General features: G+C 43.2%; 1 protein-coding gene across 4 annotated transcripts in view; it reads left to right on the top strand.

Annotated features, from left to right (window-relative positions):
• Positions 1-3269: 3269 nt before the first annotated feature.
• The window catches only part of SPOP (speckle type BTB/POZ protein), a 65878-nt gene continuing 59506 nt past the window's right edge, over positions 3270-9641 (top strand). For all 4 annotated transcript variants that reach the window (XM_081218291.1, XM_081218294.1, XM_081218293.1 and 1 more), the window contains exon 1: positions 3270-3437. The gene's annotated coding sequence lies outside the window, so the exon portion shown is untranslated. The remainder of the gene's footprint in view (positions 3438-9641) is intronic.

Genomic DNA, 9641 nt, shown 5'->3' with positions numbered 1-9641 from the left:
GAGTGAGGCTTGAAGACCAGCAGGCATGTGAACACTTACCCCCAAATCCACATTCAGTAACACATCGTAAATAAGTGGGGTCTATTCTATTCTGTGTAGAGGGACTGTGCTATGTTCATATATTATTTCAGTTAGTCCTCACAACATTATGAGATGGTGAACATTATTTTCTCCATTGTTCATATGGAAAGACAGGCTCAACGAGGTTCGTCCAAGTTTATATATAGAAAGCGATAGTGCTGGGTTTGAACTTGAGTCTCCGAGGCGGCTGGAGCTCATTCATTAAGCCACAGCTGCTTCACTATGAAATTTAATCAATCAATAAATGTTTCATCGCTGCCAATTTTCTACTAACCCCATCACAGCCCTAGCACAGCCTCATCAGTGTGTTCTTGTTGGTACGCTTCCTTGAGTGTGGTCTTACATCTGTATCCCAGGGGGTGTCATCTGTCACCTTAGACAGGACCATGCCCCTACTAAGGATCTTCCTTCCTGAATTTCCACCTCCTATCCAGGCACTCATCTTCTATTCATTCCTGCCTGCCTCTACCTCCCCTACTCCTTCAAGGGAAACCATGCCTTTGCTTATTGGACTGTAGAATGGAGCTGAAGATCCTCATTGGCAGAATAAATACCAGATGTCTAGGGGTCTTTGGGACAGATTCCTTGCCCAGACCTGGCTCATGATGGCCAAAGAACACTTTGTCGTTTGTGTTTTGGATTAAGAAAACAAGTTCTGTATGTTTCCTACCATCACAAAGAGCAGTGAATTGAATTGGTGCCATTGTAAGCTTGATTGTTGTTGCACAGATAAAAGCCTCATTAAGTCCCTCGTGAGGGGAGAGAAGAGGGGGTTTCTTGCTTGTTGTGGTTACAACAACGAAACAGTAAATGGAGGAAATAATTAAATAACTGCACTTTCCCCCCCGAACCTCATCAAGAGGTTGGGTGAGTTTTTAATTAGTGCTGCGTTTTCAATAAATCCGTATCTGTACGTGGTACTGATTCTTTCCTGGATAAGGAAAGATAATAATGAGAATCCTATTTTTCAGCCTCACACTAAAGGGATGCCTAGTGTATTTAATCATGCTGTAGAAATCCTGGCAGCTTTCTCTGAGCCCAGCCTCTGCTCTAATTACATTTCTAGATTTTAGTAAATTGAAAGGGAAAATGTAGGAACAAAATAATTAAAACTGAAGAGGAAGTGCATATTAAAAAGGAGAAGCTGTTTAAAATTCTTCCACACAGTGCTTCCAAGGACATCTACAGTCGTTTAATCAGATCCACACCAAATCAAAGTCCTTTGTACAGAGGCTGGTGGGATCCCATCTCAGGTGGGCGGTATGGTCCCCACGGTAGAATGGGAGCCTCATCACACCAGGCTACAGATGGAGATAGGACTCTTATGTCCTTCTAGCTCTCTGGAGATTCAGGGCCAGCCTGGACAAGCTGCTGGTGCAGACTCACCAGCTCCGAGGAGTCACCTCCCAGGTCCCAGGCAGAGTCTGACTAAACTGTAATGATTAGCCCCAATTGTAAGGTAGCTAAAGTATGTTGTCCGTGCCTCCAGTTTCCTCCTTCTGTACCCCTTCCCACCTCCATGCTCCTCCCTCCAAGCAGTACCCCTTTTCTTTCTTCCCTGCCATCCTGTGAAATCTGAAGTCAAAAGAACAGGAACTGAACAGTTTCAGTGACACTAGGAATCAGTTACTTGTAACTGGTTACTGGGTTGCCTGTGGGGCACTCTGATTCTTCCCAAGGACCAAAAACCTCGCTGGCTTCAGCTAACAGAATGAAATGTTTGTTGGTGATGATGAGTGAAATCTAATTGGAAAGTTTCAGGCACCAGCCTAATAGGTGACGAAAGTGCTTCTTGTTTTAAGTGGGGCAGGCACAGTAACCACATAACTGTTGAATTTAGGATCTCCATTTCTTGATCATTTTGGCTGAAATATGGGTTGAGCGAGCTTAAGGAGTTTAGAGTGTTTTGTCTGTCATTCCTAGGACATTTTAAGCTGTGGGATTGTAGGGTGTGCTTGCGTATTTGAAAGTGGAAGGCAGCCTGGCACTCTCACAGCCTCCCCTGTGGCTTTGCTCATGGGCTCCCAGCTTTCCCTGCTGAACAGACACACCAGCCACCCGGAGCCAGGATGCATGTGGCAGGAGACAGTCCCACAGAAGCAGAGCTTCCGGTAGCTACCCCCAAGGCAGGGCCCACACTTTGTCACCCCACGACCCATAGATTCATCTGGTTGCTCTTGGATACAGTGCCTTCTCGTGCATTTGTGTGCGTGTCTACGTAATGATAAAATCTCAGTATGGAAAAGAGACAACGCCTGTTCCAGATTATTTGGCTTGATTCAGTAAGAATAATATTTTAAAGTTGAAGCTAAAGGAAAGAATTGTAACAATAACAAATATCCCATCACTGACATTATTACTCTAACGTAATAACGTGGAGATGACCTTTTTCTCCCAGGGCCAAGATGCTCTGAGATTTTCTTTTTTGGGGGCCGTGCTGCACAGCATGCAGGATCTTAGTTCCCCAACCAGGGATTGAACCCATGCCCCTTGCAGTGGAAACGTGGAGTCTCAACCACTGGACCACCAGGGAAATCCCTGAGACTTTTTTCTTTTACTCAACTCAGGAATCAACGATAGCCCTTGGGGAGCTAGGATGTGAGACCAGCTGGGGACCCAGGTGTCCAAGACAATAAATTGTCACTGAATCAACTTCCTTTCAGTTAAGCCAGCTATATGCCTGCCTTCCCTCAAAAGAACGGTCCTTCTCCTTTCTGTTTCCAAATGCTCAGTTTTATGTTACTTAAAAGAGTCTCTAACATCATCATAAAGTCTAAAAAATATAATACTGACGGTTAGAAAAAAATGAGGTAAAGTCGTTAGTAATCCGCACCCTGCTTGCAAGTATAAGTTGCTGTTGTTAAATGCCTTTATTGTTACGGCCACCCCACTCCCACTCTTGGTGTGCCTCTATTTAGTCCTCGCACCTCCGCGAAGCCTGCCGCGCCCTGCACGCGACCCCCTCCGAGTTCCCGCCTCTTTCTTCTCAGGCCCCTCCTTCCCCTCAAATCCTCGGGCACCGGTGAGAACCAGGACGCATGCGCACTAGGGAAGGTAGGCGGAGTCTTGAAGCAGAAGGAGGAGGGGCATGAGAACCCAGAGAAGGGAGGGGAGGGGAGTAGAGGGGGCGGAGGCCGCGCGGGGTGGGGCTCGGCGGGTACGCGCTCGCTGCGTCGACGTGCTGACGCCATGACGCCCCGGCTGGTGTGTTTCGGTGTGTGTGTATGTGTGTGAGTGTGCGCGCTCCGAGTGTGTGTGTATTTGTGTATCGGCGGTTCCGCAGGTCCCGGATGTTGCGGACAGTATGAGGCGAGTGCAGGGGGACGGGGACCAGCAGCTGTCGCCGCCGCTCTCAGGTGAGTGGGGGGAGGAGAGTCGAGGAAGAGGGTTGTCCTGTCGGAGTGGGGGGGGCCGTCTCCCTTAAGGGGTGACTGACCCCCCCACACTCCCGCCCCCCGCCGCCGTACTAACTCTTCTCTGCCCCATTTCCCACATGCCGGGTTACGTGGCCCGCGAATGCCAGAGACTAATCAACCGTAAACGCGCCCCCGCCTTCGGCCCCCCCATAATTTTCCCAGCCCCATCCCCCTTGCCAAATAGTGAGCTGTCGCCTGCGGCGAGATGGGTGACTGCGCATGCGCGAGTGTGAAAGAGCCGGGGGTGCTTGTTCCCTGCCCTCGGGGCGCATGCGCATCGCTGTGTTGCAGGGACCTGCGGGATAAAGAGACCGTTGACCACGCGCCTGCCTTCCCGGGCAGTGGGCTAGACTTGGTGCCAGGTAGTGAGCCTGTTGCTTTTATCCAAAAGGGAGGATTTAAATTATTTAAGGGAGTTTATGACAAAGCACCGTTCGCATCTTGTGTTGTCCTAGAGACTCCCAGGCTACAAACGCCTCCCAGAGCCAACATGCCCCATGCTGACCCTTCTTTTGAAACTGTCACTGCAACTTCTAGTTGTAGCATTATTTTTCTTTCCTCGGATACTCCCATCGTCATGTTGTATCTTTAATGCAAACTTCCCCTAAATTTAGGAGTAGGTGCCCCAACCCATTCAATTATTCTGGCAGGGGATTTTGGTAGCCTTTCTAAGGAGGACTAGGGTCATAAAAAAGAAAGTAAGGGGAGTTTTCGTTTAGTAAAATTATTTATTATTCTCACAGAACTAGATAAAGAGCGAAGGGTATAGGGCTTAGAGTAGTAATTGTAAATCAAGACGTCAGGGTTCTCTCATCTCCAGCCCTCCTACTTTGTGTGACCTATTTGCCTCTTTTTTGGTAAAAGATCTTCCTTAGCGCTTTCGTTTTAGCTGTACATTATTGATGCTCTGAACAGCACATGAAAACAAAAGCAATCTGAAGCTACTGGTGGACAATAAATTACCCAGTGGACGTTTTAATTTTAAGTAACAAGAGTGGTGTTTCTTTCACATTCGCAAATAACAAAGAGTAATTTTTAAAAATTAACTTTAAGGTACAATAGTATTTCAGTGATCTAGAACCAGGGTTTTCAGTTGGCAGATTATACGTGGTCCCTTAATTTGCTCCTTCCTGTGTTGCCACTGCTTTGGGTACTTGCTGCTTCCCTCTGCCATCAGAACAGAGTGAGGAGTTAATAAACTGTTACAAGCAAAAGGTTTGCTGAATAGCATTGAAATGAATAACTAAATTGTTGGGGGTGTGTGTGTGCACACTTTCTGTGTTTTTCAGTTGTCTTTGCCAACCTTGTCTCCTATCTGGATAACTTAGGAATGGGACATATTAGTGAGCCTTATTTTCTCTTCTCTTTCCTTTGTGTTCTTTCTTTGGTATTTGCCTCTCAAGGCTTTTTTTTTTGCTGCCACTCTTAACTCTAGGACCTTATGTTCTTGGGCCTTAAAGTATATATATATATATATATATTTTTTTTTTTCACTTCCCCACTTAACTCTGGCCTTCTCATGGTTCAGCTGTCTTTTGTGCTGTTTTCTGTTGCCATGGTTACAGCTGCTGTTTTCTGTTGCCATGGTTACAGCTGGAGCCAAGAGAGGACACAGGAAGCGTAGGAATTTGGGGGGCATATATCTTCTTGTGTCCTGTGAAAGAGCTGGAGACTCATCTTTTTTTTCCTTGTGTGAAGACTGAGGAGTGTAAGTTATTGTGACAGCTTCACACTTAGGCTGGGGGTGGTTGGTGTCCATTTGGTACTTTGGGACTTCTCCTTTTAGAGCTCTTCATAGTGGTTAGTTTGGTGCTTGGAGATGTTTAGTGTTGCCTATGTCCAGACTTCCATCAGGTAGTCTGGTAAAATCTTGAAGTAAAGCTATGGAGGTAATAAATGTCCATTTCTCTTCTCAGTAGGCTTCTGTCCTGTAGGATGCTTTGTTTTTATCTGGTTGAATTTACTAAAGTCTCATGTAAACTTTTCATGGTATGAAGACATGAAATGCTTTTAGGTTAAGATAAGTATTAATTAAATAATTCGAACTGGTGCAGAGCCCTGTTTAAAAAATCACTCTTTAAAGTGGGTAACACATGTACATACATATGAAATAAAACTCAGACGCTACACAGAGAGGGAAGAATCTTTCTTCTCCTGTCCTCCTTTCATCGTTCTAGTTACCTCCCTCAAAGGAAACTGTTGTTACCTGTATTTTGTTTACCTTTCGAGAGATAATGCTTTGATAAGCATATACAACTATGTATTCGTTAGTATTTTGTTTTTATTTGTTGTTTATACAAATGATAAGATACTATACCCACTATTCTGCACTTTGCTTTTTTTACTTAGTATATCTTGGCTGTCATTTCATATAGTACGTAGAGTACCTCTCCCTTTTTGAAAGATGGCAGATATTCCACTGTATAGATGTACCGTCATTCAGCCAGCTCTTATTGGATACTTAGGTTGTTTTCAGTGCTACAATTAACTCCTTTTATGTACTTTTTATGTACATGGGTGTCTGTTGGATAAATTCCTAGTGGAAGGATATATGCATTTTTAATGTTGTTAGATATCACTAAATTGCTTTCCATGGAGGTTGTATTTATATTCCTGCCAGCAGTGTATGAGTCTGCCTCTTTTCTCACCAACACTGTATTATCAAATTTTAAAAATCTTTGTGCAGGGGACTTCGCTGGTGGCCCAGTGGTTGAGAATCCACGCTTCCACTGCAGGGGGTATGGGTTTGATCCCTGGTCAGGGAACTAAGATCCTGCATGCCACGAGGCACTGCCAAAAAAAGAAAAAAAAAGTCTGTGCACTCTTTTATCTCAGTTTTTTTTTTTTTTTAAATTTATTTATTTATTTATTTATTTATTTATGGCACACGGGCTTAGTTGCTCCGTGGCATGTGGGATCTTCCCGGACTAGGGCTTGAACCCGTGTCCCCTGCCTTGGCAGGCGGATTCTTAACCACTGTGCCACCAGGGAAGCCCCTTATCTCAGTTTTTAAAGTTTATTATGTAGCTTGTTAAGATTCATTACACCCAGGAGTTGTGGGTAAATACTGTCACTGTTTTGCAGATGGGAGTGGTGGTGATAGACATTTTTGGACTGAAGAATAATGTCATGAGAATAAAGTTGTATGCCTGGATAACACGGGAAATCCATTAACAATGCTAGGAAGACATGTAGAACCTATATTCTAATTTCTCCCTTTAACTCTTGCTGCTAGTTTCTCTATGTGAAATTCTGTAAGCCCATAAGTGATGTTTGATGATCTCTTTTTGATAGCAGTGACTCAAAATTGTTTATACGAGTGAACTGCCATTCTGTCGAGGAGTTGAAAAGCTAACCCAGTTAGTTAAGGTGCTTTTCTGAGTGCCTGCACAGAATACTGCTACTGGTACTTTTATTTTTTTAAATTTTTATTTTATTTACTTTTTTTCTTTTAATGGGGTATAGTTGTTTTACAATGTTGTGTTAGTTTCTACTGTACAGCGAAGTGGAGTTCCCTGTGCTATACAGCAGGTTCTCATTAGTCATCTATTTTATACATATTAGCGTATATATGTCAACCCCGATCTCCCAGTTCATCCCACCCCCCCCCCACTTGGTGTCCAGACGTTTATTCTCTATATCTGTGTCTCTGTTTCTGCCTTGAAAACCGGTTCGCTACTGGTACTTTTAAAAAGTCTGCTAGGGGCTTCCCTGGTGGCACAGTATTGAGAGTCCGCTTGCCGATGCGGGGGACGTGGGTTCGTGCCCCGGTCCGGGAGGATCCCGCATGCCTCGGAGCGGCTGGGCCCGTGAGCCATGGCCGCTGAGCCTGCGCGTCCGGAGCCTGTGCTCCGCAGCGGGAGAGGCCACAACAGTGAGAGGCCCGCGTACCGCAGAAAAAAAAAAAAAAAAGAGTCTGCTAATTGCAGAATTTGTGCTTCGCTATGAGCTGTGAGAAAATAGAAAAGAATTAAAAGATGTCTGTGCTGGAAGGAGCTTACAGTTTTATTGGAAAACCAAATCTGAATATATCAAATTATAAGAGAACAATTAGAAAACAGAACAGGAACAGAAATATACTGTGTTACATGCTGAGACGACTTTGTAAAGAAGCGATTAAGATTTAGAGGCGAGGTCATTTGGAAGGCCTTCCGGGAGGAAGTACATTTTGAGCCCCCCCCCCCCTTAACAACTGCTTAGGTGAAAAATTTTAAACATACAGAAAAATTGAAAGAACAGTACCGTTATCACCCTTATATCAATTATCCCCTAGATTCAACAATTTTTCATGTTTTCTGTATTTGCTGTATCTATGTATGTGCATGTGTCTTTACATATAATATATAAATCTTTATCTTGTAGATATCATGACACCTTAATACTTTAATGCTTTACTTTAGATGCATCTTTTTAAAATAAAGACATTGTTTTAGTTAATTGTTCTTACATTGTCACAGCTGAGGCAATTAACAATACTTTCCTAATACTATCTAATATCCAGTTCATGTTCAGATTTTCCCAGTTGTCTCCAATACAATACTTGTTAGCTATTGGTTTTTTTTCTCCAAACATGTCTCTTTAGTCTCTTTTTTTAAAGTCTTTATTGAATTTGTCACAATATTGCTTCTGTTTTTTATATAAATTTATTTATTAATTTGTTTTTATTTTTGGCTGTGTTGGGTCTTTGTTGCTGCTCGTGGGCTTTCTCTAGTTGAGACAAGCTGGGGGCACTCTTTGTTGTGGTGTGCGGGCTTCTCACTGTTGTGGCTTCCCTTGTTGCAGAGCACGGGCTCTAGAGTGCAGGCTCAGTAGTTGTGGCGCATGGGCTTAGTTGCTCCACAGCATGTGGGATCTTCCTGGACCAGGGCTCGAACCTGTGTCCCCCGCATTGGCAGGCAGATTCTTAACCACTGCGCCACCAGGGAAGCCCCCTTCTGTTTTTTTTTATGTTTTGGTTTTTTGGTCACGAGACATGTGGGATCTTAGCTCCCCGACCAGGGATCGAACCTGCACCCCCTGCATTGTAAGGTGAAGTCTTAACCACTGGACCGCCCAGGAAGTCCCCTCTTTAGTCTCTTTCTCAATCTAGAACCCTATATTTAGGAGCCACGCAGTATTGCCTTTTCGAAGAGACCAGGCCATCTGTCTTGTATAACATATCACTTCTGGAATTTTCTGAGTGTTTCCTCACAGTTTTCATTTAATTTGTTCCTTTATCTCTGTATTTCCTACAAACTGGCAGTGAAGTCTTAGTTAGATTCAGGTTAAACATTTTTGGTAATAATACTTCATAGGTGATGCTATGTACCTCGTATCACATCACAGTAAGAGAAACATCGTGTCCTAATGTCTGACTGTTAATGGTGATGAATTTGTTTGTTCAAGACCATAAATACCAGCTCTCTCCACTGTAAAGACTTTTTTCCCCTTTGTAATTAGCAAGTAATCTGTAGAGTGGTGACACTTTGGCATGATACTATTTTACTTCTCCAGCAACCTTTCACCTGATGATGATGATCCTTGCCTGAATCAGTTATTTCTTTGGTTATTACAAAATGGTAATTTTCTAATTCTGCCATTCCTTTGCCTTCCATCTTCTGTAAAGAATTCCCTCATTGGTTAGGAAAAAATTATAATTTCTTCCCAGAAGTTCAGGTAAATTATTAATTTTCCCTTTAGCAATTTTCTGAGTAAGGAGTTGGTATACCTTTAATGATAGCAAATGAATTGTTTCTTTTTCTTGCTCTCTTGGTTTTAGTATCATTATAAACTCGTGGATTTTAATTTAGTCTATGTTTTACCAATAATTATAGCCTTTTTTTTGATACTCAAAATGTCCCATATTTGACCTATGGGAACCCTTAAGCTTGGTGTATGAGTGCTTCTAGTAAAAGAAGTCCCTGGATCACTTTGTATTTTTCTTGTCTCAAATGTCCCCTCACCTCACCTCTGTACATTTATATATACATTAATTACATTTTCTTCCCTTTTAATAAATTATGTTGTTCATCTCCCTAGGGAGTTTCTGGCACCAAATTCTAAAAACTAAAGGTGCCTTTCTTTTAACACAATGCACCTAGTGTTTGACTCACTTCTGTGCCACTGGCATTGCTGGATTCTGAATCTGAGACCTCACAGATTTCT

Source organism: Mesoplodon bidens (genome assembly GCF_964165515.1).
Source record: "Mesoplodon bidens genome assembly, chromosome: 19".
Taxonomy (NCBI): domain Eukaryota; kingdom Metazoa; phylum Chordata; class Mammalia; order Artiodactyla; family Ziphiidae; genus Mesoplodon; species Mesoplodon bidens.
This window is presented reverse-complemented; position numbering and strand designations above follow the sequence as displayed.